Below are 21,215 nucleotides of genomic sequence, written 5' to 3' on the forward strand. Positions count from 1 at the left end.
ACCACACTGCTGTGTTCTTATGAATAATATTTACATTTGACAAAAAGTTGCCAGTACCTATAGCTCCCTGCTGTTCACTACCAGCCCACTGGAGCCCAGCAGTGTGAGCCTGGCCAGTACCTGGAGGGGAGACTCCTGGGAAAACTGAGGCTGCTGCTGGAAGAGGTGTGAGTGGGGCCAGCAGGGGGCGCTCACCCTGCAGTCTGTGCCAGTATAGTGACGGGGACACTAGACTGTAAAAAAAGGCCAAGTCCTTCGGATGAGACGTAAAACCAAGGCCCTGACTCTCCGTTGTCATTAAAAATCCCAGGACATCTCTCAGAATGAGTAGGGGTGTTACCCCGGTGTCCTGGCCTCCTAATATCCCCCACCTCTGAACTGTTGGGGAGACGCACTGCCAGTGGTGGTGGAAGGGATCCCCGCTACCTGTTAAGTGCTTATGAATGGAGTGTCAAGAAAAGTGCTACATCACATCACTGGAAGGAATTACATAACTTGTGACAAACGCAAATCTGAAACCTGAACCCCGAACCCCGAGGTCACACTCACAGGTTGTGGAGATCTGGAGAGTCGAGGGGAATTCGACCTGCACTGGAAGCTGACGTTCTGGAGCCTGGCTTTGGGGTGTTGGCAGTCAAGACCACATGAAGGCACATCCTCCTCCTCCTTCTCCTTCAGGTAGCTGGGGGGTTCTGGAGAACGCATATCACCTGCTGTCCAGCTGCGGGCCAGTGACCAGAGGAAATGAAGCAGCTGTTCGAACATTGCCAACTTCACACTTAACCACCTAGACCCCACCCCACCCCCCAACACACCTCTACAGGGCCCCACTGAGCCCCCCAAAAACAAGAACTGTTTTCAAAAACCCGAGTTCCCCAACACTGTCAGGTGTCCCACCCCACCTCCACATCCCGCAACACCACAGACGGCCGGCAGATGGCGTCCTGCACGGGTGGGTGGGCAGCAGCGGCACAGTCGATATTTTCCCGTGTCGGGATCGGCGCGCCCACGTAGTTCTGAGAAGCCGGTTACTCTGTAATAGCAGTACTATCCTTCGCTCTAGCGAAGCCGGCCGGACAGGTAAAATGAGGATTTCACCTGTCCAAAGAAACTAAGAAACACGCCGGCCCGCAGTTCAGTGTTCGTGCCCCTAGAGGGCGGCTCCGCACAGGGAGCGGCGCTTCCCCCCTGGACGTGCAGTTCGCTCACACGGCGACAAGAGGGCGCTGTGGGCTCCGGCGTCCGGCCACTGAGTTTCCGGCGTAACGGTTTGCGTGTCCAACACTTAACACGCTGCGTGTGGGCAGTGGACACGTCTCAGGGCTGACAAAAAGAGTAAAAAAAAATGCTCACGGAAAACGGGAACGGCTGAAGTACAGCGGGAAGAGCAGTCCTGCAGCCCCACTCCATAGCAGGTCATGGGAGTCAGGTAGTGCAGGAGAGCCGACCAAGAGCCAGAGCACAAACGAGACATCCGGCCCCGGGTGAGAGCAGGCAGGGCAGTGAGTCCTCTTCTGGTCGCAGGTGGATTCTGAAGCACTTTGGAAAAGCATCCGATTTCCCACAGACAGAAAGGTGGGGAAAATGAACGAAAATTTCGCCCCGTAGTGAGTTTTAGTGAGCATTGCACCGCCTCGTTAAAACACTGCCCCCTCTAGTGGTGACTCTGCAGCAGTGCGGCCGGCCCGTCATCGGCGGGTTTCGCGACAAGAGGGCGCTGTGGGCTCCGGCGTCCGGCCACTGAGTTTCCAGCGTAACGGCACTGTTTGCGTGTTCAGCACTTAACACGCTGCGTGTGGGCAGTGGACACGTCTCAGGGCTGACAAAAAGAGTACAGAAGTGCTCACGGAAAACAGTAACAGCTGAATCACAACAAGCTTGACTTGACTATCAGTCCAGCAGAACAGTATGTTGCACTGTCCAGCGTGTGTACAGTGGACACATCTGAGTGCTTACCATGTTAAAGCTCATGGAACAAGAGTCACAACTAAATCACACTGACTGCAGCGGTACAGTTGGACAGTTCTTTTACACTGGGGGCTGGAAGATGTCAGGCATATTAGTGTTTTCGCCAGCGAGAGAAGAATTTGCCAAGGACGTTGGGCCGGAGCGTTTCCGAGCACTCCGGGTGTGGACGAGCCTCGTGTTCAGAAGACTGGCCTCTTGTGCGACTGCTGGGGTGGGTGGTTAACGAGGGCAGCCACTCAACTGGCCAAGGGCGGGGTCCTCGCTGGGCAGGGAGACAGAGCTGTGAATGAAGTTCGGTTCGCTGTCTGTGCCGCGCCCCTGTGACACGCCGAGTCCGAACCGACTCGACCTGCCTTCAGCTGAAATACCCATAGGTGTCCACTGAGGAAACACTCCAGCAAGATAGCCAGACAGAGCGGAATGACCCCTCTCCCCCACCCCCTCACCTGACTCGTCCAGTCGCCCCAAACACCACCACGCTGTCGGTGCGCAACAGAGGAAGGAGGTCCTGAAGAAACTCGTCACGCACCCCTCTGTGCAGGAACATGAACCAAACCAAGGCCTAGACCCCCTGCCCTCCCATCCTCACACGAGACCCCACACGGGTACAATTCTCAACAATAAGAGAGGCACCCTTGAGTAAATGAAACGTCCTGCCACATCACGAGGGGCACCGAAACCCATCCGACGGGTGTGGCACAGCTGTTGGCCCCCGAAGCCCCACCTGTTGGGGGTCCAGACTACGTACCCCAAGGTTTCCACAACCACAGAGCTCCCCAAGTCCAGTACCATCAGAGCCCCGCTGAGCCTCTTGGGCGACAGATCCGTCTCCCCACAGTCTCGCTCTCTTCTCCCTTGTGCGCCCCCGGCCTGTACTGCCTGCCCCCCCCCCATCTGCCAGCCCTGCTGATCTCTCTGCTCTCCTGACGACGGACCAAACAGGATCACCTGGGAGCCCCACTCCACCTGGTCCGCCCAACTGTCCGGCCACCCTCCTGAATTTCTCTTTCCCTCTCCTCCGGGGTACACAATCCAGATACAAACATACAATTCAATTTGACCGGAATATTAGGCACTCCTCTACCCACCTTCTCTATAGGCCTGTACATATCTGTCTGCAGCACAACGACTTCTGCAAAGCTTGTTTTCCGCATGCTGCAATCTTTAAATGTGTCCCTCTCCTCCACACAGATTACACTTCACCTCCTCCTTACAGTCAGCCATTGAATGACCCAGGCCTTCACACCTTCTGCACACCAGTTCCCTGCAGTCTACCACGTTATGCCCAGCTTTCCTACAACGTCTGCAAACCGAGGGCTGCTCATAATACAGGTATCCTCGATTAGGGCCCATCTGTTCCATCCGACCTGAATCGTACCCTGTACCTCCTCTTCCCTGTCCAGATCCGTCTTCTGTCCAAAACCTTCATCTGCCCACCACAGATACATACCTCCCTAGGTACGCTGTTACCAGTTCCGTTGGCACGTAGGGGTTGTATGTGAGGACTGCGATGGTCCTCTGGTTAGTCTTCCACATAGGCTCCGGCCTGAAATCAGAGATACCGGGGTGCTTACCTTTTTCTCTGATCATTTCTCTGATCTAAACCACATCTCTCCGCAAAACGGCCTTCCAAGGATGTCCTTGGGTGCCAGTGGCCACCAGCAGTGTCGGGGCGCCCTAGGGGGTAAACGGCTCCTGCGCTTCCTACAGACGGTGCCCCTTGAGCCCGCCAGCAGCCGCCCCCGACACAGCTCAGACACAGAGAGAAAGGCGCTGAAAGCGCTTCCGTCGTTCACCCCGAGAAAAGGGGCACTTCCCCGGGGCACTGCTGGGGCCCTCGTCACCGCAGCAAAAACCAAACCGTCCAGCCTCAACACTCCGCCCGCAAGCTGAGCGAGCAGCACCGGGAAAGACACCCCGCTAACTGAATTAGCGCCAGGTAAACGGGCTGAGCCCCGCTCCCAGACTGCAAAGGCATTGTGCTCTTTCCTGCCAGCCTTATCACCTCATTTCAATACACTGTGATCTCCCAGACTGCAGACTGACCCCCGACACCTCTCGTTGGCCTGCCCTGAATTACCCAAACGACCCCTCTGCCAGAGCAACCTGTTGCTTTAAGGGTTAATGATCAATACAAGCCTTCTTGAGCCTTGAAGTGACACCGCCCCACAAAATTAAGGTCAGAGCAGAATACAGCAATTGACAATTTACAGGATTTACGCAGCGGATAACACAAAGAGATATGGCAGGGCTAGGAGCCCTGTCATTTACATCCTCTGACGGCAAAGCACCAGGAAAGACGGGGCTGCACCTCATCAGTTTCAAGAGGCCTGGCTGTTTGGCAGCGGTCTTTGGGTAACTGCTGGTGGCCGTCTAGCAGTCTTACGGGCCGAGGGAAAAGGCCGTTTTGAAATCTGTCGGTCTCGGTGCGTAAACTAGGCCCCGCAGACCGAGACGACACCGCACGTACGAACCCCAACCAACACGCACAGACGGCAAATAACCTCTCTACTAGTTGGGACTGCGCACAAGGATTTCAGTCAGTGTCTGTGCAGCTCACCTGGGGCCGAGCCCCACCCCCACCCGGCAAGACACCCTGCTCTCTCCTGCTGGCCGTTATCGCCCCATTCAAACAACGTCAATGCGCTGGGCTGAGCCCTGCTCCCAGACTCCAAAGGCATTGTGCTCTTTCCTGCCGGCCTTATCACCTCATTTCAATACAGTGTGATCAATTCAATTCAAGGTGCTTTATTAGCATGACCGATGGGTACAATCAGCGTTGCCTTAGCAAATAAAAGTAATGATATTTACATTAAACAAAACAAAAAATTAAAGTTAAATAAAATCTACAGATTCCCAGACTGCAGACTGACCCTCAACACCTCTCATTCTCCTGCCCTGAATTACCCAAACGACCCCCCTGCCAGAGCAACCTGCTGCTTGAAGGGCTAACGACGCGAGAATCCCCCCCCCCGACACAGCTCAGACACAGAGAGAAAGGCGCTGAAAGCGCTTCCGTCGTTCACCCCGAGAAAAGCCTGCCCTCCTCTTCCTGCACCGGAGCACCCCGACTCCGAGGCTCCCCAAGGACGCCACTCGTGTCTCTGTCTGTCTTTGACTGCGGGTTTTCTCCCTGGGTGGGGAGGTGCACCGTTCCCGGAGGTACTGCAATACCAGGTCGATGCGTGGAGTGGACGGAGCAAGCCCCTATTCCATCTCCCTGTTCCAAAAATCAATTTAATATATGGTCCCCAGATAGGGGACGTATCAGATATTAAACTGATAAGAACAGATACTACACTTGATCTTAGCCAAAAGGCCGAGAAGCGATGCCGGGCCCCGGCCTTGTCTGAGGGTCCCCCCTCCCTGACGGGGGACGCGTGCTCGGAGGGGAGGGGGCCCTCCCCTTCCCAGCACAGAGCCGGCAGGCCCACACGCGCACCGAGCCCTGGGGCAGCCCGCTCCACACCGGGACAGAGGGCGGCTTCGGCCGCCAGGAGCCCCTTTGCGGCGAAGCCAGCACCGGCTACAGCAGCTATCCCACAAGTCGAGGGCAGGCAGGCAGGCAGGCAGCTGCTCTGCTAGGCCTCCCCCCTCCCCCGACTGCCGTGACGTCACCCTCTCCTGTGAGCCGGGGAGGAGCTCCCTCGGACTCAGAGGAAGAGCCGCAGCCAGCTCCCAGCTCGGCGCGCAGCACGCTCGGCGCCCCGCTAACCCAGACCCCGGCCCCCGACGGCCCGCGCGAGCTACCGCTTTGTCAGCGCCACTCGCAGCTTCTCCCCAGAACGGCCCCGTGTTTCACACAAGCAGCCTCTGCTGCAGGGGAGTGAGAGTGCGGCTCCCGCCGCCCCCGGTGGACAGTCTGCAAACTGCACGGCCCGGCTCCCCGGGGTCAGAGACCCTTCCCCGGGGCACTGCTGGGGCCCTCGTCACCGCAGCAAAAACCAAACCGTCCAGCCTCAACACTCCGCCCGCAAGCTGAGCGAGCAGCACCGGGAAAGACACCCCGCTAACTGAATTAGCGCCAGGTAAACGGGCTGAGCCCCGCTCCCAGACTGCAAAGGCATTGTGCTCTTTCCTGCCAGCCTTATCACCTCATTTCAATACACTGTGATCTCCCAGACTGCAGACTGACCCCCGACACCTCTCGTTGGCCTGCCCTGAATTACCCAAACGACCCCTCTGCCAGAGCAACCTGTTGCTTTAAGGGTTAATGATCAATACAAGCCTTCTTGAGCCTTGAAGTGACACCGCCCCACAAAATTAAGGTCAGAGCAGAATACAGCAATTGACAATTTACAGGATTTACGCAGCGGATAACACAAAGAGATATGGCAGGGCTAGGAGCCCTGTCATTTACATCCTCTGACGGCAAAGCACCAGGAAAGACGGGGCTGCACCTCATCAGTTTCAAGAGGCCTGGCTGTTTGGCAGCGGTCTTTGGGTAACTGCTGGTGGCCGTCTAGCAGTCTTACGGGCCGAGGGAAAAGGCCGTTTTGAAATCTGTCGGTCTCGGTGCGTAAACTAGGCCCCGCAGACCGAGACGACACCGCACGTACGAACCCCAACCAACACGCACAGACGGCAAATAACCTCTCTACTAGTTGGGACTGCGCACAAGGATTTCAGTCAGTGTCTGTGCAGCTCACCTGGGGCCGAGCCCCACCCCCACCCGGCAAGACACCCTGCTCTCTCCTGCTGGCCGTTATCGCCCCATTCAAACAACGTCAATGCGCTGGGCTGAGCCCTGCTCCCAGACTCCAAAGGCATTGTGCTCTTTCCTGCCGGCCTTATCACCTCATTTCAATACAGTGTGATCAATTCAATTCAAGGTGCTTTATTAGCATGACCGATGGGTACAATCAGCGTTGCCTTAGCAAATAAAAGTAATGATATTTACATTAAACAAAACAAAAAATTAAAGTTAAATAAAATCTACAGATTCCCAGACTGCAGACTGACCCTCAACACCTCTCATTCTCCTGCCCTGAATTACCTAAACGACCCCCCTGCCAGAGCAACCTGCTGCTTGAAGGGCTTACGACGCGAGAATCCCCCCCCCCCGACACAGCTCAGACACAGAGAGAAAGGCGCTGAAAGCGCTTCCGTCGTTCACCCCGAGAAAAGCCTGCCCTCCTCTTCCTGCACCGGAGCACCCCGACTCCGAGGCTCCCCAAGGACGCCACTCGTGTCTCTGTCTGTCTTTGACTGCGGGTTTTCTCCCTGGGTGGGGAGGTGCACCGTTCCCGGAGGTACTGCAATACCAGGTCGATGCGTGGAGTGGACGGAGCAAGCCCCTATTCCATCTCCCTGTTCCAAAAATCAATTTAATATATGGTCCCCAGATAGGGGACGTATCAGATATTAAACTGATAAGAACAGATACTACACTTGATCTTAGCCAAAAGGCCGAGAAGCGATGCCGGGCCCCGGCCTTGTCTGAGGGTCCCCCCTCCCCGACGGGGGACGCGGGCTCGGAGGGGAGGGGGCCCTCCGCTTCCCAGCACAGAGCCGGCAGGCCCACACGCGCACCGAGCCCTGGGGCAGCCCGCTCCACACCGGGACAGAGGGCGGCTTCGGCCGCCAGGAGCCCCTTTGCGGCGAAGCCAGCACCGGCTACAGCAGCTATCCCACAAGTCGAGGGCAGGCAGGCAGGCAGGCAGCTGCTCTGCTAGGCCTCCCCCCTCCCCCGACTGCCGTGACGTCACCCTCTCCTGTGAGCCGGGGAGGAGCTCCCTCGGACTCAGAGGAAGAGCCGCAGCCAGCTCCCAGCTCGGCGCGCAGCACGCTCGGCGCCCCGCTAACCCAGACCCCGGCCCCCGACGGCCCGCGCGAGCTACCGCTTTGTCAGCGCCACTCGCAGCTTCTCCCCAGAACGGCCCCGTGTTTCACACAAGCAGCCTCTGCTGCAGGGGAGTGAGAGTGCGGCTCCCGCCGCCCCCGGTGGACAGTCTGCAAACTGCACGGCCCGGCTCCCCGGGGTCAGAGACCCTTCCCCGGGGCACTGCTGGGGCCCTCGTCACCGCATCAAAACCCAAACCGTCCAGCCTCAACACTCCGCCCGCAAGCTGAGCGAGCAGCACCGGGAAAGACACCCCGCTAACTGAATTAGCGCCAGGTAAACGGGCTGAGCCCCGCTCCCAGACTGCAAAGGCATTGTGCTCTTTCCTGCCAGCCTTATCACCTCATTTCAATACACTGTGATCTCCCAGACTGCAGACTGACCCCCGACACCTCTCGTTGGCCTGCCCTGAATTACCCAAACGACCCCTCTGCCAGAGCAACCTGTTGCTTTAAGGGTTAATGATCAATACAAGCCTTCTTGAGCCTTGAAGTGACACCGCCCCACAAAATTAAGGTCAGAGCAGAATACAGCAATTGACAATTTACAGGATTTACGCAGCGGATAACACAAAGAGATATGGCAGGGCTAGGAGCCCTGTCATTTACATCCTCTGACGGCAAAGCACCAGGAAAGACGGGGCTGCACCTCATCAGTTTCAAGAGGCCTGGCTGTTTGGCAGCGGTCTTTGGGTAACTGCTGGTGGCCGTCTAGCAGTCTTACGGGCCGAGGGAAAAGGCCGTTTTGAAATCTGTCGGTCTCGGTGCGTAAACTAGGCCCCGCAGACCGAGACGACACCGCACGTACGAACCCCAACCAACACGCACAGACGGCAAATAACCTCTCTACTAGTTGGGACTGCGCACAAGGATTTCAGTCAGTGTCTGTGCAGCTCACCTGGGGCCGAGCCCCACCCCCACCCGGCAAGACACCCTGCTCTCTCCTGCTGGCCGTTATCGCCCCATTCAAACAACGTCAATGCGCTGGGCTGAGCCCTGCTCCCAGACTCCAAAGGCATTGTGCTCTTTCCTGCCGGCCTTATCACCTCATTTCAATACAGTGTGATCAATTCAATTCAAGGTGCTTTATTAGCATGACCGATGGGTACAATCAGCGTTGCCTTAGCAAATAAAAGTAATGATATTTACATTAAACAAAACAAAAAATTAAAGTTAAATAAAATCTACAGATTCCCAGACTGCAGACTGACCCTCAACACCTCTCATTCTCCTGCCCTGAATTACCCAAACGACCCCCCTGCCAGAGCAACCTGCTGCTTGAAGGGCTAACGACGCGAGAATCCCCCCCCCCGATACAGCTCAGACACAGAGAGAAAGGCGCTGAAAGCGCTTCCGTCGTTCACCCCGAGAAAAGCCTGCCCTCCTCTTCCTGCACCGGAGCACCCCGACTCCGAGGCTCCCCAAGGACGCCACTCGTGTCTCTGTCTGTCTTTGACTGCGGGTTTTCTCCCTGGGTGGGGAGGTGCACCGTTCCCGGAGGTACTGCAATACCAGGTCGATGCGTGGAGTGGACGGAGCAAGCCCCTATTCCATCTCCCTGTTCCAAAAATCAATTTAATATATGGTCCCCAGATAGGGGACGTATCAGATATTAAACTGATAAGAACAGATTTTTTTTTTTTTCTTATAAAATATACTTTATTCCGAAAAAAAACACATCTCAAAAGGAAAACATCTCATACAATAACACTCCACAAGTTAAAACAACGGCGGAACGGGGTGATTGTCCGTTTTCAATCCTTGCAAGGGTGGGCGGATTTGCGCTATTATGAGTGTCCCTCCAAACCCTACCGCTTGCTGTAACCCATTAATCCCTGTACAGGGTCCATAGGCCTTTCCAGCGCTCCTTTGCCGTGGGGAAACCCCATTTAGCAACGTCGCGCTTCATCCTCCTCCTGAGGTCCGCCAGGATCCTCTCTTCCAGCTCCCTCGCTCCCCACTTGTTGTTGTGCCGGATGAGATTGTTCCTCGCGTCCCACAGGCCTTTCTTTGTGAGGGACAGCAGCAGCCACATCAGGAACTGCGTCCCCCTGTCCAGTCCGGTAGGTGCCAGCCCCAGAAGAATATACTGGTAGCTGAGCACCGCATTCGTTTCCAGGAGTTGCATTATGTTGTCCATTCTGCCCCACACCGCCTTGGCGAAGGGGCAGCTCCAGAAAACGTGCTCCTGAGTCTCCTCGACGAAACACGTGTCCCGGGGGCAATGCGGATTCCTGGAAATCGAGTGTCTGTAGAGGACCTCTCTGGTAGCCAGTCTCTTGTGAACGGCCATCCAGTTGAGGTCCTTCAGTTCGTTGTCCAGTTCTTTCGGCTGCGTTCTTTCCCAGACTTGTCTGGGAACTCGCAGCCTTTCGTTGGCGACCAGGTGCCCCCTCACCTCTTTGTACAGAGCTCTGTGGTTGGTGCAGAGCTCTGGCTGTCTCGTGGCCTCGTACCTCCTGCTCCACTTGACAGCGTGGGTGTAGAACTCCGGTCGCCTCTCTGCCTTGGGCCCAGTGTTTGACCACTGGACCAAGTGCCTCATCGGGATGGAGAGCCACAGCCTGACAAAGTACTGGTACTTGTGGCCGATGGGCTCCCGCAGCGCCCGACAGAGGTTGCAGAAGAAGATGCAGTCGAGTTTCAGGGGGAAATGTGGGACATCTCGACCCCCTTCCTCGACCGGCTGACACATCCGGTTTCTGGTGATGGACTCGTACCTGCCGCCCCAGACGAAGCCGAAGATCATCCCTTGCAGCGCTCGTCTGAGTCTGGCCGGCAGCGGGTACACCACCGCCAGGTAAACCAAAGCCGGCAGGACGTCTGCTTTCAACACCATCACTTTCCCTGTGTAGGACAGCGACCGCGTTTTCCACAGACCCAGCTTCGCGTTCACCTTGGCGATCCTCTCAGTCCAGTTGTTGGTCTCGTTGTCCTGGCTCTGGAAGGAAACCCCCAGTATTCTGAGGGGCTCCGTGCAGAGCTCGAGACCCTCCGGCGCCGTCGTCCTGTGCTTCCAGGGCCCGAAGAACTTCAGTTTGCTCTTTCGGCGGTTGAGCTTCGACCCCGAGGCTCTGGAGTATTGCTCCATGACCTGCAGGGCCCTCCTCAACCCCCTGTCCGACCTCAGGAACAGCGTCGTGTCGTCGGCGTACTGGGAGATCTTCAGGGTTTCCCCCGCGCCTCCCGGTATCTCCAGGCCGTCGATGACGGGGTCCCGTCTCACCGCCTCTGCTAGGGGCTCTGTGAAGAGAACATAGAGAAGGGGTGAAAGGGGGCAGCCCTGTCGTACTCCGGATTCCTGGGGAATGAAATCCCCCAGGTTTCCGTTCACGTTCACTCTGCTGCCCACGTCAGAGTACAGAATCTGAATCCAGCGGCTGAAACTCTCTCCGAAACCGAAGCGTTCCAGCACCCTGAACAGATAGCTGTGGTTCACTCTGTCGAAGGCTTTCTCCTGGTCCAGGCTGACCACCATCATGGGCACGTTCCGGTCCTCGGCCCAGGCGATGGCGTCTCTGGTCAGCTGGAGGTTCCAGCTGACAGATCGCCCCTCCACCCCACACGTCTGGTCGCTGTGGATGATGTGGGGGAGGGCGGTTCTCAGTCTGCCGGTCAGGAGCTTGGACAGGATCTTTACGTCCACGCAGAGCATCGTGATCGGCCTCCAGTTTTTGAGGTCGGCGGCGTCTCCTCCCTTGAAGAGCAGGGAGATGACGCCCTCCCTCATGGTGTCTCCGAGTTTCCCCCGGCGGAAGATCTCCTGCGCCACTTCCACCAGATCTGCCGCCAGGGTGTCCCAGAAGCAGGTGTAGAATTCCTTGGGGAGTCCGTCCGGCCCCGGCACCTTGCCATTCTCCATGGACAAGAGCGCCGCCTTCAGCTCCTCGGCCGTGATCGGACCCTCCAAGTCCTCCCTCACCTCCTCCGGTACTCGTGCCGTCAGCCCCTCCAGAAAAGCATCGCCTGCCTCCACCTCCGTCTGCTTTTCTGAAAAGAGCTCCGTGTAGAAAGCGGTGGCCGCCTCTACTTTGTCGCTCTCGTCCAGCACTTCCTCTCCATCTCCCCGTCTCAGGCTGTGGATCACCCTCTTTTTCTGGGCTCCCCGGACCTGGTTGAAGAAATAGGAGGAACAGGTTTCATTATTTTCATAATGTTCCCTCTGTGCTTTGACGAGGAAAGCCTTGGCTTTCTCCGTGTGCAGTCTGCGGAGCCTCTCCTTCAGGTCCCGTGCCCGGGCTGAATTGAAGGCTCCTCCCCCGTTAGCCGAGCTGTACTCCTCCTCGAGTTGCCTCTGGAGTCGTGCAGCTTCCTTCCTCTCCCTGGCCGCCTTCCGTCTGCAGTACGTCTGCGCCAGGGTTCGGGTCCTGTCCTTCACCGACTCCCACCATTCCACCACGGAGCTGTAGCCGTCTCTCAGATCTCCCCAGCTCGCGTAGTCTTTCCGGAACAGTGCCCTGAAGTCGTCTTCCTCCAGTATCTCCCGGTTCAGCTTCCAGTACCCACGACCGAATGCCGGCAGGCTGGTGTTAGCCACCACCGTCAAGCGCTCGTGGTCGGAATACCACGCCGGGGACACCGTCGCCGACTCCAGGGAGCAGGTCGTGTGCACGAAGATGTAGTCCAGGCGACTGCACACTCCCCGGGAGTTCTTCCAGGTCGGTCCGGCGTCGTTCGGGCGGCACCGTCTGAAGCCGTCTACTAGGGAGAACTGCTTGAGTAGCGACTCCAGCTCTGCCGAGCTAGCGTCGCTCCCCTTCTCCCGGTCGACGTTGAAGTCCCCGCCGAGCACCACCTGTCTGTTAGTGGTGCAGCAGCTGGCCAGGTCAGCAAACACTTCCTTCCGGATAGAGGGTTCCGTCGGAGCATAGACGTTAATCGCTCTCAACTTCTGCCCCCTCCAGTCGATGTCTGCGACCAGGATCCGGCCCTGCACCACCGAGAAGGAGGAAACCAGCGTCATCTCTGGGTTCCCGAGGAGGATTCCCACTCCGGAAGAGTGGACCCCTCCTACGCTCCAGCATGATTCTCCCTTCGTCCATTCCCTGGTGAATGTCAGCTTGTCGCTTTCATCCTTCAGGTGGACCTCCTGTAAGAAACAAACTGAGAAAGACTTTGAGGCCAGATCATGAAAGACTCCCCGTCTTTTCACTGGGTCTCTCAGCCCTCTCACGTTAGTTGTCAAGAAGGTTAGTTTCACAGTCATGGTTAAACTAGTGAAAAGTAAACCTCCTCTCTGTACTTACAGTAGGAACTTGGGAGTCTACATCTGGGCACTGTTTAGCCTAGATGTAACTCCTCTCGTTCGGGTCCTGGGGGGAATATACTGGGCTCCCTCCAGGTTTCGCTGGGGACTGAAAGGAAAACATGCTGGACAGGTCCAGCCCTACCATCAGTCCGGGCTCCAGGGTGGCTTCAAAATAATCCTCGTCGTCCTCGAGGATACTCTCAGCCACCGCTTCGGGGAGGCTCCTTTCTTCCCTCTCTCGGGGGGTTTCGGGGGCCTCCAGTTTCTCCTGGGCCTCGGGGGAAGGGGGCTCCAGTTCCTGGGCTGCCTCTTCCTTTTGTCCCTGGGCCTCGGGGGAGGGGGTTACCTCTTCCTGGGCTGCCTCCTCCTTTTGTCCCTGGGCCTCGGGGGAGGGGGTTGCCTCTTCCAGGGCTGCCTCCTCCTTTTGTCCGTGGGACTCGGGGGAGGGGGTGATAAGAACAGATACTACACTTGATCTTAGCCAAAAGGCCGAGAAGCGATGCCGGGCCCCGGCCTTGTCTGAGGGTCCCCCCTCCCCGACGGGGGACGCGGGCTCGGAGGGGAGGGGGCCCTCCGCTTCCCAGCACAGAGCCGGCAGGCCCACACGCGCACCGAGCCCTGGGGCAGCCCGCTCCACACCGGGACAGAGGGCGGCTTCGGCCGCCAGGAGCCCCTTTGCGGCGAAGCCAGCACCGGCTACAGCAGCTATCCCACAAGGCGAGGGCAGGCAGGCAGGCAGGCAGGCAGCTGCTCTGCTAGGCCTCCCCCCTCCCCCGACTGCCGTGACGTCACCCTCTCCTGTGAGCCGGGGAGGAGCTCCCTCGGACTCGGCAGAGGAAGAGCCGCAGCCAGCTCCCAGCTCGGCGCGCAGCACGCTCGGCGTCCCGCTAACCCAGACCCCGGCCCCCGACGGCCCGCGCGAGCTACCGCTTTGTCAGCGCCACTCGCAGCTTCTCCCCAGAACGGCCCCGTGTTTCACACAAGCAGCCTCTGCTGCAGGGGAGTGAGAGTGCGGCTCCCGCCGCCCCCGGTGGACAGTCTGCAAACTGCACGGCCCGGCTCCCCGGGGTCAGAGACCCTTCCCCGGGGCACTGCTGGGGCCCTCGTCACCGCAGCAAAAACCAAACCGTCCAGCCTCAACACTCCGCCCGCAAGCTGAGCGAGCAGCACCGGGAAAGACACCCCGCTAACTGAATTAGCGCCAGGTAAACGGGCTGAGCCCCGCTCCCAGACTGCAAAGGCATTGTGCTCTTTCCTGCCAGCCTTATCACCTCATTTCAATACACTGTGATCTCCCAGACTGCAGACTGACCCCCGACACCTCTCGTTGGCCTGCCCTGAATTACCCAAACGACCCCTCTGCCAGAGCAACCTGTTGCTTTAAGGGTTAATGATCAATACAAGCCTTCTTGAGCCTTGAAGTGACACCGCCCCACAAAATTAAGGTCAGAGCAGAATACAGCAATTGACAATTTACAGGATTTACGCAGCGGATAACACAAAGAGATATGGCAGGGCTAGGAGCCCTGTCATTTACATCCTCTGACAGCAAAGCACCAGGAAAGACGGGGCTGCACCTCATCAGTTTCAAGAGGCCTGGCTGTTTAGCAGCGGTCTTTGGGTAACTGCTGGTGGCCGTCTAGCAGTCTTACGGGCCGAGGGAAAAGGCCGTTTTGAAATCTGTCGGTCTCGGTGCGTAAACTAGGCCCCGCAGACCGAGACGACACCGCACGTACGAACCCCAACCAACACGCACAGACGGCAAATAACCTCTCTACTAGTTGGGACTGCGCACAAGGATTTCAGTCAGTGTCTGTGCAGCTCACCTGGGGCTGAGCCCCACCCCCACCCGGCAAGACACCCTGCTCTCTCCTGCTGGCCGTTATCGCCCCATTCAAACAACGTCAATGCGCTGGGCTGAGCCCTGCTCCCAGACTCCAAAGGCATTGTGCTCTTTCCTGCCGGCCTTATCACCTCATTTCAATACAGTGTGATCAATTCAATTCAAGGTGCTTTATTAGCATGACCGATGGGTACAATCAGTGTTGCCTTAGCAAATAAAAGTAATGATATTTACATGAAACAAAACAAAAAATTAAAGTAAAATAAAACCTACAGATTCCCAGACTGCAGACTGACCCTCAACACCTCTCATTCTCCTGCCCTGAATTACCCAAACGACCCCCCTGCCAGAGCAACCTGCTGCTTGAAGGGCTAACGACGCGAGAATCCCCCCCCCCGATACAGCTCAGACACAGAGAGAAAGGCGCTGAAAGCGCTTCCGTCGTTCACCCCGAGAAAAGCCTGCCCTCCTCTTCCTGCACCGGAGCACCCCGACTCCGAGGCTCCCCAAGGACTCCACTCGTGTCTCTGTCTGTCTTTGACTGCGGGTTTTCTCCCTGGGTGGGGAGGTGCACCGTTCCCGGAGGTACTGCAATACCAGGTCGATGCGTGGAGTGGACGGAGCAAGCCCCTATTCCATCTCCCTGTTCCAAAAATCAATTTAATATATGGTCCCCAGATAGGGGACGTATCAGATATTAAACTGATAAGAACAGATACTACACTTGATCTTAGCCAAAAGGCCGAGAAGCGATGCCGGGCCCCGGCCTTGTCTGAGGGTCCCCCCTCCCCGACGGGGGACGCGGGCTCGGAGGGGAGGGGGCCCTCCGCTTCCCAGCACAGAGCCGGCAGGCCCACACGCGCACCGAGCCCTGGGGCAGCCCGCTCCACACCGGGACAGAGGGCGGCTTCGGCCGCCAGGAGCCCCTTTGCGGCGAAGCCAGCACCGGCTACAGCAGCTATCCCACAAGGCGAGGGCAGGCAGGCAGGCAGGCAGGCAGCTGCTCTGCTAGGCCTCCCCCCTCCCCCGACTGCCGTGACGTCACCCTCTCCTGTGAGCCGGGGAGGAGCTCCCTCGGACTCGGCAGAGGAAGAGCCGCAGCCAGCTCCCAGCTCGGCGCGCAGCACGCTCGGCGTCCCGCTAACCCAGACCCCGGCCCCCGACGGCCCGCGCGAGCTACCGCTTTGTCAGCGCCACTCGCAGCTTCTCCCCAGAACGGCCCCGTGTTTCACACAAGCAGCCTCTGCTGCAGGGGAGTGAGAGTGCGGCTCCCGCCGCCCCCGGTGGACAGTCTGCAAACTGCACGGCCCGGCTCCCCGGGGTCAGAGACCCTTCCCCGGGGCACTGCTGGGGCCCTCGTCACCGCAGCAAAAACCAAACCGTCCAGCCTCAACACTCCGCCCGCAAGCTGAGCGAGCAGCACCGGGAAAGACACCCCGCTAACTGAATTAGCGCCAGGTAAACGGGCTGAGCCCCGCTCCCAGACTGCAAAGGCATTGTGCTCTTTCCTGCCAGCCTTATCACCTCATTTCAATACACTGTGATCTCCCAGACTGCAGACTGACCCCCGACACCTCTCGTTGGCCTGCCCTGAATTACCCAAACGACCCCTCTGCCAGAGCAACCTGTTGCTTTAAGGGTTAATGATCAATACAAGCCTTCTTGAGCCTTGAAGTGACACCGCCCCACAAAATTAAGGTCAGAGCAGAATACAGCAATTGACAATTTACAGGATTTACGCAGCGGATAACACAAAGAGATATGGCAGGGCTAGGAGCCCTGTCATTTACATCCTCTGACAGCAAAGCACCAGGAAAGACGGGGCTGCACCTCATCAGTTTCAAGAGGCCTGGCTGTTTAGCAGCGGTCTTTGGGTAACTGCTGGTGGCCGTCTAGCAGTCTTACGGGCCGAGGGAAAAGGCCGTTTTGAAATCTGTCGGTCTCGGTGCGTAAACTAGGCCCCGCAGACCGAGACGACACCGCACGTACGAACCCCAACCAACACGCACAGACGGCAAATAACCTCTCTACTAGTTGGGACTGCGCACAAGGATTTCAGTCAGTGTCTGTGCAGCTCACCTGGGGCTGAGCCCCACCCCCACCCGGCAAGACACCCTGCTCTCTCCTGCTGGCCGTTATCGCCCCATTCAAACAACGTCAATGCGCTGGGCTGAGCCCTGCTCCCAGACTCCAAAGGCATTGTGCTCTTTCCTGCCGGCCTTATCACCTCATTTCAATACAGTGTGATCAATTCAATTCAAGGTGCTTTATTAGCATGACCGATGGGTACAATCAGTGTTGCCTTAGCAAATAAAAGTAATGATATTTACATGAAACAAAACAAAAAATTAAAGTAAAATAAAACCTACAGATTCCCAGACTGCAGACTGACCCTCAACACCTCTCATTCTCCTGCCCTGAATTACCCAAACGACCCCCCTGCCAGAGCAACCTGCTGCTTGAAGGGCTAACGACGCGAGAATCCCCCCCCCCGATACAGCTCAGACACAGAGAGAAAGGCGCTGAAAGCGCTTCCGTCGTTCACCCCGAGAAAAGCCTGCCCTCCTCTTCCTGCACCGGAGCACCCCGACTCCGAGGCTCCCCAAGGACTCCACTCGTGTCTCTGTCTGTCTTTGACTGCGGGTTTTCTCCCTGGGTGGGGAGGTGCACCGTTCCCGGAGGTACTGCAATACCAGGTCGATGCGTGGAGTGGACGGAGCAAGCCCCTATTCCATCTCCCTGTTCCAAAAATCAATTTAATATATGGTCCCCAGATAGGGGACGTATCAGATATTAAACTGATAAGAACAGATACTACACTTGATCTTAGCCAAAAGGCCGAGAAGCGATGCCGGGCCCCGGCCTTGTCTGAGGGTCCCCCCTCCCCGACGGGGGACGCGGGCTCGGAGGGGAGGGGGCCCTCCGCTTCCCAGCACAGAGCCGGCAGGCCCACACGCGCACCGAGCCCTGGGGCAGCCCGCTCCACACCGGGACAGAGGGCGGCTTCGGCCGCCAGGAGCCCCTTTGCGGCGAAGCCAGCACCGGCTACAGCAGCTATCCCACAAGGCGAGGGCAGGCAGGCAGGCAGGCAGGCAGCTGCTCTGCTAGGCCTCCCCCCTCCCCCGACTGCCGTGACGTCACCCTCTCCTGTGAGCCGGGGAGGAGCTCCCTCGGACTCGGCAGAGGAAGAGCCGCAGCCAGCTCCCAGCTCGGCGCGCAGCACGCTCGGCGTCCCGCTAACCCAGACCCCGGCCCCCGACGGCCCGCGCGAGCTACCGCTTTGTCAGCGCCACTCGCAGCTTCTCCCCAGAACGGCCCCGTGTTTCACACAAGCAGCCTCTGCTGCAGGGGAGTGAGAGTGCGGCTCCCGCTGCCCCCGGTGGACAGTCTGCAAACTGCACGGCCCGGCTCCCCGGGGTCAGAGACCCTTCCCCGGGGCACTGCTGGGGCCCTCGTCACCGCAGCAAAAACCAAACCGTCCAGCCTCAACACTCCGCCCGCAAGCTGAGCGAGCAGCACCGGGAAAGACACCCCGCTAACTGAATTAGCGCCAGGTAAACGGGCTGAGCCCCGCTCCCAGACTGCAAAGGCATTGTGCTCTTTCCTGCCAGCCTTATCACCTCATTTCAATACACTGTGATCTCCCAGACTGCAGACTGACCCCCGACACCTCTCGTTGGCCTGCCCTGAATTACCCAAACGACCCCTCTGCCAGAGCAACCTGTTGCTTTAAGGGTTAATGATCAATACAAGCCTTCTTGAGCCTTGAAGTGACACCGCCCCACAAAATTAAGGTCAGAGCAGAATACAGCAATTGACAATTTACAGGATTTACGCAGCGGATAACACAAAGAGATATGGCAGGGCTAGGAGCCCTGTCATTTACATCCTCTGACGGCAAAGCACCAGGAAAGACGGGGCTGCACCTCATCAGTTTCAAGAGGCCTGGCTGTTTGGCAGCGGTCTTTGGGTAACTGCTGGTGGCCGTCTAGCAGTCTTACGGGCCGAGGGAAAAGGCCGTTTTGAAATCTGTCGGTCTCGGTGCGTAAACTAGGCCCCGCAGACCGAGACGACACCGCACGTACGAACCCCAACCAACACGCACAGACGGGAAATAAACTCTCTACTAGTTGGGACTGCGCACAAGGATTTCAGTCAGTGTCTGTGCAGCTCACCTGGGGCCGAGCCCCACCCCCACCCGGCAAGACACCCTGCTCTCTCCTGCTGGCCGTTATCGCCCCATTCAAACAACGTCAATGCGCTGGGCTGAGCCCTGCTCCCAGACTCCAAAGGCATTGTGCTCTTTCCTGCCGGCCTTATCACCTCATTTCAATACAGTGTGATCAATTCAATTCAAGGTGCTTTATTAGCATGACCGATGGGTACAATCAGCGTTGCCTTAGCAAATAAAAGTAATGATATTTACATTAAACAAAACAAAAAATTAAAGTTAAATAAAATCTACAGATTCCCAGACTGCAGACTGACCCTCAACACCTCTCATTCTCCTGCCCTGAATTACCCAAACGACCCCCCTGCCAGAGCAACCTGCTGCTTGAAGGGCTAACGACGCGAGAATCCCCCCCCCCGATACAGCTCAGACACAGAGAGAAAGGCGCTGAAAGCGCTTCCGTCGTTCACCCCGAGAAAAGCCTGCCCTCCTCTTCCTGCACCGGAGCACCCCGACTCCGAGGCTCCCCAAGGACGCCACTCGTGTCTCTGTCTGTCTTTGACTGCGGGTTTTCTCCCTGGGTGGGGAGGTGCACCGTTCCCGGAGGTACTGCAATACCAGGTCGATGCGTGGAGTGGACGGAGCAAGCCCCTATTCCATCTCCCTGTTCCAAAAATCAATTTAATATATGGTCCCCAGATAGGGGACGTATCAGATATTAAACTGATAAGAACAGATACTACACTTGATCTTAGCCAAAAGGCCGAGAAGCGATGCCGGGCCCCGGCCTTGTCTGAGGGTCCCCCCTCCCCGACGGGGGACGCGGGCTCGGAGGGGAGGGGGCCCTCCGCTTCCCAGCACAGAGCCGGCAGGCCCACACGCGCACCGAGCCCTGGGGCAGCCCGCTCCACACCGGGACAGAGGGCGGCTTCGGCCGCCAGGAGCCCCTTTGCGGCGAAGCCAGCACCGGCTACAGCAGCTATCCCACAAGGCGAGGGCAGGCAGGCAGGCAGGCAGGCAGCTGCTCTGCTAGGCCTCCCCCCTCCCCCGACTGCCGTGACGTCACCCTCTCCTGTGAGCCGGGGAGGAGCTCCCTCGGACTCGGCAGAGGAAGAGCCGCAGCCAGCTCCCAGCTCGGCGCGCAGCACGCTCGGCGTCCCGCTAACCCAGACCCCGGCCCCCGACGGCCCGCGCGAGCTACCGCTTTGTCAGCGCCACTCGCAGCTTCTCCCCAGAACGGCCCCGTGTTTCACACAAGCAGCCTCTGCTGCAGGGGAGTGAGAGTGCGGCTCCCGCCGCCCCCGGTGGACAGTCTGCAAACTGCACGGCCCGGCTCCCCGGGGTCAGAGACCCTTCCCCGGGGCACTGCTGGGGCCCTCGTCACCGCAGCAAAAACCAAACCGTCCAGCCTCAACACTCCGCCCGCAAGCTGAGCGAGCAGCACCGGGAAAGACACCCCGCTAACTGAATTAGCGCCAGGTAAACGGGCTGAGCCCCGCTCCCAGACTGCAAAGGCATTGTGCTCTTTCCTGCCAGCCTTATCACCTCATTTCAATACACTGTGATCTCCCAGACTGCAGACTGACCCCCGACACCTCTCGTTGGCCTGCCCTGAATTACCCAAACGACCCCTCTGCCAGAGCAACCTGTTGCTTTAAGGGTTAATGATCAATACAAGCCTTCTTGAGCCTTGAAGTGACACCGCCCCACAAAATTAAGGTCAGAGCAGAATACAGCAATTGACAATTTACAGGATTTACGCAGCGGATAACACAAAGAGATATGGCAGGGCTAGGAGCCCTGTCATTTACATCCTCTGACAGCAAAGCACCAGGAAAGACGGGGCTGCACCTCATCAGTTTCAAGAGGCCTGGCTGTTTAGCAGCGGTCTTTGGGTAACTGCTGGTGGCCGTCTAGCAGTCTTACGGGCCGAGGGAAAAGGCCGTTTTGAAATCTGTCGGTCTCGGTGCGTAAACTAGGCCCCGCAGACCGAGACGACACCGCACGTACGAACCCCAACCAACACGCACAGACGGCAAATAACCTCTCTACTAGTTGGGACTGCGCACAAGGATTTCAGTCAGTGTCTGTGCAGCTCACCTGGGGCTGAGCCCCACCCCCACCCGGCAAGACACCCTGCTCTC

The 21,215-nt window shown here is 57.9% G+C and overlaps 5 non-coding genes and 2 pseudogenes across 5 annotated transcripts; all 7 read right to left on the reverse strand.

Moving 5' to 3' along the window:
* Nucleotides 1-5,108: 5,108 nt before the first annotated feature.
* LOC138224171 (U2 spliceosomal RNA) lies at nucleotides 5,109-5,299 on the reverse strand. Its single transcript, XR_011182517.1, has one exon. It is a non-coding gene; the product is annotated as a U2 spliceosomal RNA (small nuclear RNA).
* A 1,899-nt stretch (nucleotides 5,300-7,198) lies between these two features.
* Nucleotides 7,199-7,389, reverse strand: LOC138224172 (U2 spliceosomal RNA). The gene has a single exon (XR_011182518.1). It is a non-coding gene; the product is annotated as a U2 spliceosomal RNA (small nuclear RNA).
* A 1,898-nt stretch (nucleotides 7,390-9,287) lies between these two features.
* Nucleotides 9,288-9,465, reverse strand: LOC138224182 (U2 spliceosomal RNA; annotated as a pseudogene).
* A 3,982-nt stretch (nucleotides 9,466-13,447) lies between these two features.
* Nucleotides 13,448-13,558, reverse strand: LOC138224183 (U2 spliceosomal RNA; annotated as a pseudogene).
* A 1,905-nt stretch (nucleotides 13,559-15,463) lies between these two features.
* LOC138224173 (U2 spliceosomal RNA) lies at nucleotides 15,464-15,654 on the reverse strand. Its single transcript, XR_011182519.1, has one exon. It is a non-coding gene; the product is annotated as a U2 spliceosomal RNA (small nuclear RNA).
* A 1,905-nt stretch (nucleotides 15,655-17,559) lies between these two features.
* LOC138224174 (U2 spliceosomal RNA) lies at nucleotides 17,560-17,750 on the reverse strand. The gene has a single exon (XR_011182520.1). It is a non-coding gene; the product is annotated as a U2 spliceosomal RNA (small nuclear RNA).
* Nucleotides 17,751-19,655: 1,905 nt separating this feature from the next.
* LOC138224175 (U2 spliceosomal RNA) lies at nucleotides 19,656-19,846 on the reverse strand. The gene has a single exon (XR_011182521.1). It is a non-coding gene; the product is annotated as a U2 spliceosomal RNA (small nuclear RNA).
* Nucleotides 19,847-21,215: the final 1,369 nt, after the last annotated feature.

The sequence above is a fragment of the Lepisosteus oculatus genome, chromosome 18, assembly GCF_040954835.1.
Source record: "Lepisosteus oculatus isolate fLepOcu1 chromosome 18, fLepOcu1.hap2, whole genome shotgun sequence".
In the NCBI taxonomy this organism is placed as follows: domain Eukaryota; kingdom Metazoa; phylum Chordata; class Actinopteri; order Semionotiformes; family Lepisosteidae; genus Lepisosteus; species Lepisosteus oculatus.